This window comes from Mobula birostris, chromosome 17, assembly GCF_030028105.1.
Source record: "Mobula birostris isolate sMobBir1 chromosome 17, sMobBir1.hap1, whole genome shotgun sequence".
In the NCBI taxonomy this organism is placed as follows: Eukaryota; Metazoa; Chordata; class Chondrichthyes; order Myliobatiformes; family Myliobatidae; genus Mobula; species Mobula birostris.
The window spans coordinates 13972649-13978757 of record NC_092386.1 but is presented as its reverse complement, the minus strand read 5'-3'; the positions used below and the strand labels follow the sequence as shown (position 1 = coordinate 13978757).

General features: G+C 41.9%; 1 protein-coding gene across 3 annotated transcripts in view; it reads left to right on the top strand.

The window, feature by feature from the left end:
- Positions 1-1336, top strand: part of rasgrf2b (Ras protein-specific guanine nucleotide-releasing factor 2b) — a 169079-nt gene extending 167743 nt beyond the window's left edge. For all 3 annotated transcript variants that reach the window (XM_072281289.1, XM_072281287.1, XM_072281290.1), the window contains one exon: positions 1-1336. This exon is cut by the window's left edge and continues 2092 nt beyond it. The gene's annotated coding sequence lies outside the window, so the exon portion shown is untranslated.
- Positions 1337-6109: the final 4773 nt, after the last annotated feature.

The following is a 6109-nucleotide window of genomic DNA, read 5'->3' as shown; positions in this document are numbered from 1 at the left end:
TTTATTCATACTCAACATAAAGGTTCTATCCGATCGACACTCATAAAAGAGTCACCTTTTCTTTAAGTTACACTGTGAAATTGAATCTATTGAAAATCACAAATCTTTTCCAACGAAACATGTTTATTCTTTCTCTTGTCTCCAGTAAACTGGCAGAAATTTAATTGTTAGAGTGTCACTTTTATCTAAAAAGCCAAAATGAAACCAATGTTCCTGTGATTGGTCAGTGTTATGTTGTGTCAGTCTCCGCTTTTGTAGTCAGTACCTATGTAAACTCAAGGTAAAATATTTATTTGTTAGGAACATATTTTTCAAGATTCTCTTTGGAATGTGTTGTGAGAATTTTTTAGATGCATTATGAAATACAGTACATAAAAGCTTACTTCAAACTGCATTGCATGATCAAGAGAAAATATTCCAAGAACTGCGGAAATCCTTCAAACCCAAAACTCTTTAGAAAGTGAAATCCTCCCAAGCTGTCTGTAATTGGTGGTGTTTTAACAGTAAATGTTGAGTAATTTGTATGCTTCCATGCTGTTGTACAGCAAGCTAAAGTCAAACATTAGATATCCACATCGTGAAAGCTGTTCAAATTAATGTATTTTTGATGATCCGCGAATAAACTTTGGAAGTTCCAAAATGGTCTGTGATAGAAAGGGATGGTGTTGACGAAGATCTGATGACTGGAATTCATTTCACCTCAACGGTCTCTCGTCTACAGTGAAAACTGCAAATATCGTCATTTTTGATAGTTATGTTGGAAATTCAAACTGCTGAATTTTTTTTCAGCATGTACCAGCAAGACTTTGGCCATTCGGTTCATCGAGTCTGTTCCGTCATTCCATCATGGCTGATTATAATCCTTCTCACTTCCATTCTTCTGCCTTCTCCCCGTAACCTTTAACACCCTTAATAATCAAGAATTTATCAGTCTCTACTTTAAGTGACTTGGCCTCCACAGCCATCTGTTATAATGAATTCCACAGATTCACCACCCTCTGGCTAAAGAAAATCCTCCTCATTTCTGTTCTAAAGGGACATTACTATGAGCATGACCTTTAACCTGTTAGAGTATAATGATTTTGTTAATGAATGAACACAAGTTAGTTGTTAGACTCTACGGAGTCACTAAGTTCTGCTAATTTACTGCCCCTGTACAATATTTTAGTGCAACGTACAGTAAGATTAAATACCAGGCTTAAAAATATATCAGTGCATGTCTTGATAGATTGTACTATACTTTGAACTGTACATTAAATGTAAGTTGAATTGTACAAATTACAGCATGAAATTGTACAGACAATTGATCCTTACATATAAAATAAATACTTGCCTTTTGCTGGGTAAAGGGTGGCACTGGTGTTTGATTATTCAAGGAGCAACTTTGTTCACCAAAGACATTAACATGTACGAGGAATTTGCTGGGGTGTGTTGGTCAGGGCATGATACACAACAAAAAACAACATTCAAATTATATAAAAATGAAGCCAGAGTTTAAAGTACAGATATGGAATAAAATGTGCATAAATACCAGTGTGTATTTACAATGTAAACGGCATTATAAAAGTGTTTACAGTGTAGTGATGGGGGGAGGTAATAGACAGAGGAGGTTGGGGGGGGGGTCTAACATTGAAATGCAGCTGGAATTGATCCTCCTGGCCCTTTGAACCGTGCCGCCGAGCAATCCCTGTTTAACCCCAGTCAAATCACGGGAACACTTACAATGATCAATTAACCTTCCAAACGGTACATCTTTGGACTGAGCAAGGAAACTGGAGCACCCGGAGGAAACCCGCAAATTCCGCAGGGAGGACGTATGGACTCCTTACAGAAGACGTCAGCAATGAACTCAAAACTCCAATGCCCTTAACTGTAAAAGGGCTGCGCTAACCGCCAAGCTACCATGTTGCCTTGAAATATCGTCAGATTAACTAGCTGGGGAGAAGGAACTTTTAAGATGGCATGGAGTTTTTGTTTTAATGACCCTATAGAGCTTTCCGGAAGGGAGATTTGGGAAAAGCAGGTTGCAGGGTGGGTGATGTCTGTAATGATTCTTCCTGCCCGTTTCTTTCTCCTGGACACAGACAAGTCCTGCAGTGATGGTAGTTTGCAGACAATGACACTTCCTGCTAACCCGACAGTTCACTGCAGATTTTGTATATTGTGAGTGCAAATTCAGTGCCTGTTTCATCATTAAATAGATGCTACGCAAATACAGAAACTAATTTAGCAGGGAGTTGGGAAGCAGAGGACCAGGTCAGAAAGTGGAGGGATGGAGGGGAAGGTAGATGTCAGGGCCGGTAAAAACGGGCAGGAGCAAAGTAATAGATACAACGATTTGGATAGCTTGAAGTGTGTGCATTTTAATGCTAGGAGCATTATAGATAAAGTTAATGAACTTAGAACATGGATCAGTGCATGGAACTATGATGTTGTGGCTATTACAGAGAATTGGTTCAGAGAGCGGGACAAGAATGGGTGCTTAATGTCCCAGGGTTTCAATGTTTTAGAAAAGATAGAGGGGGGTAGAAGAGGTGGGGGAGTTCCACAACTAATCAGGGACAATATCACAGCTACACTTGGAGGGGAGGGATCATTGACTGATTTTATATGGGTAGAACTCAAAAATGGGAAGGGTACAATCACTCCGATGAGATTGTACTACTGACACCCTCAATAGCCACCAGCACACTGAGGAACAGATATACAGGCAGATTAAGGAAAGGCGTAAAAACAGTAGGGTTGTTGTCATGGGGGACTTCAACGTCCATAATATAGACTGGGACTTTCGAATTGCAAGAGGTTTAGATGGGGCAGAATTTGTTGGGCGCATCAAGGAGCATTTCTTAATTCAATATGTAGATAGTCCCACAAGAGGAGGGACTGTACTGGACCTGGTGTTGGGTAATGAGCCTGGCCAGATCACCGACCTTCCAACAGGTGAACAGCGACCACAACTCCTGAAGTTTTAAGATAGCTATCGATTAGGATAAGTATTGTCCTTGCAGGAGTATATTAAATTGGAACAGGACAAATTAGGAGATCGTTGGGTAGGAACTAGGGTTTCAGTTGATTGGGATGAGCAGTTTTGAACAGGTCTATGGCTGACATGTGGCGGGTGTTTAAACCGCACAGAGTGTGGGATAGGTACAGTATGTTCCAGTCAGAAGGAAGGACAAGGATGGCAAGGTAAGAGAACCATGGATGTCGAGAGAGGTGAATAAAAAGGAAACGCATGTAACGCTTAGGAAGCTGGAATCAAACCGAGCCCTTGACGATTTTCAAGAAGCCAGAAAAGAACACAAGGAGGAAATTAGGAAAGCCAGGATAGACTATGAAAAGTTCTTGGCAAGTAGGATTAGAGAGAGTGCTAAGCATTCTATACATACATGAAGAGAATTTACTTGGATGTGGAGGATGAGGGTGAGGTCCTTAATGAGTACTTCACATCAATACTTACAAAGGAGAAGGTAGTTTTGGGTCTCTTAAAGAGCATTAAGTTCGGTAAATCCCCAGGGTCTGATGGGCTATACCCCAGGTTATAAGAAAGGCAAGGGAAGAGATTGCTGGGGCTTTGATCAATATCTTCATATCCTTTCTAGTCATAGGCAAGGTCCCAAAGGACTAGCAAGTAGCTAATGTTGTTCCGTTATTCAAGAAAGGAACAATGGATAATCCTGGAAATTATAGACTGGTGAGTCTCATGCCAGTGATAGGGAAATTACTGGAGAGAATTCTTTGGGATAGGATTTGTTACTATTTGGAAAACCATGGTATAATTAAGGAGAGCCAGCATGGCTTTGTGTGGGACAAGTCGTGTCCTACCAACTCAATTGAGATTTTGTGACAATGGTGATGATGAAAGTAGAGCTGTGTAAGCTGTCCACATGGATTTTTGCAAGGTGCTTGACAAGGTCCTTCATGGGAGGCTCATCCTGAAGATTAAGATGCACAGGATCCATGGTGAATTAGCTGTTTGGATTCAGAACTGGCTTGCCCATAGACGACAGAGGGCGGTGGTTGAAGGGACTTATTCTAGCTGGAGCTCTGTGGTTAGTGGAGTTTTGCTGGGATCTATATAGGGACCTCTGCTGTTTGTGATGTATATAAATGACCTGGGTGAAAATGTAGATGGGTGGGTTATTAAGTTTGTGGATGATATGAAGGTTGGTGGTGTGAATAGCATAGAAGACTGGTAAAGAGTACAGTGGGATATCGATCAGTTGCAAATATGGGCAGAGAAATGGCAGATGGGGTTTCACCCAGCCAAATGTGAAGTGTTGGACCTTGGTATGTCAAATGTGAGGAGATATTGAATTTGTTAAGGCCAGATCCTTAATGGGGGGATTTCGATGAGCAGAGGGATCTTGGGGTTGAAGTTCATAGCTCCCTAAAAGTGGCTACATACTTTGTAGGTTGATAGGGTCACTGAGAAGGCATATAGCATGTTGGCCTTTATTTGTTGAAGCATTGAATTAAAAGTCAGGAAGTTATGTTGCAGCTTTATAAAACGCTAGTTAGGCAGCATCTGGAGTAATGCATACAGTTCTGGTCTCCCCATTATAGGGAGGATGCCCGGGCCTTGGAGAGGGTGCAGAAGAGGTTCAGCTGGAAGTTGTTTGGACTAGAGGACATGCGCTGTAATGAGAGGTTGGATAAACTCGGGTAGTTTTCTCTGGCACGGTGGAGGCTGAGGGGAAATCGGATAGAGGTTTATACGGTTATGAGAGGCAGAGATAGACAATATTTTTTTCTAAGAGTTGAAATGTCTAAAACCAGAAGGTATGCAATAAAGGTGAGGGGAGTAATTTCAAAGGAGAAGTGAGGGATATGTTTTTTTTTTACAGAGAGTGACGGGTGTCTGGAATGTGCTGTCCGGGGTGGTGGGAGAGGCAGAAACATTAGAGAGTTTTAAGGAATGTTTAGATAGGCACATGAATCTGAGGGTAATGGAAGAATATGGACATTGTGTAGGCAGAAGAGATCAGTTTAGCTGGCCATTTGATGACCAGTTTAGTTGATCCAGCACAACATAGTGGGCTGAAGGGCCTGTTTCTGTGCTGAACGGGTCTACGTTCTGAAGTGCACGCTGCAGGGAATGAGCTGGGTTTTGTATAACAAACAATGTGATTATACTCAGCTTCCCTTGGTTACTTTGCTACTTCTGAACCCGCTGTACGTTTTGATGACTGGGGTTGAGAGGGATAATAACACTCAGATTCAGGAGCAGCTTCTTCCCATAAATATGGACGTTGAATCCATAAACACTACCTCACACATACTCAATGTAACTCAGTTTTTCTCTATATTTATTTATCATGTATTCCATTGTACTGCTGCTGCAAAGTTAACAAATTTCACTACATCTGCCGCTGATAATAAAGCTGATTCTGATGGAATGGTGGAGCAGACTTGAAGGGTTCAATGGCCTAATTTTGTTTCTATGTCCTGGGGATAAGGGGTTTGAAAACTACGTCAGCTGAATTACAGTCATAGAGTTTTATTAGAGACAAACTGCTGAAATTATTTGATTTGGAGGCAGTCCAGCACAAAGGGGTCTCAAAATAAACCAACCCTCATCAATTTCTCTAACTTCTGATCATTTCTTCTCCGCTCTCTCTTTTTCCATTCCCCTTTATGGCTCTCCTTCACCCCCTTCTCTTCTCCTCACCTGCTTCTCACTACCTCCTGGTGCCCCTCCTCATTCTCCTGTTGTCCAGTCTCCTCTCTAATCAGATTCTTTGTTCTTTAGCTCTTTTCCTCTTCCACCTATCCCCTCCCAGCTTGTACTCCCATCCCTCTACCTTCCTACTCTGGCCTCTTCCCCCTTCCTTTCCAGTCCTGTTGAAAGAGACCCAAAGAGTCGACTGTTTATTCCCTTCCTTGGATGCTGCCTGACCTGCTGAATTCATCCAGCGTTTTGTGTGTGTTGCTCTGGATTTCCAGTATCTGCAGAATCACTTGTCCTGACGAAGGGTCTCGGCCCAAAACGTCAACTGTACCTCTTCCTAGAGATGCTGCCTGGCCTGCTGCGTTCACCAGCAACTTTGATGTGTGTTGCTTGAAATTCCAGCATCTGCAGAATTCCTCGTATTTGCACTTGTACCTG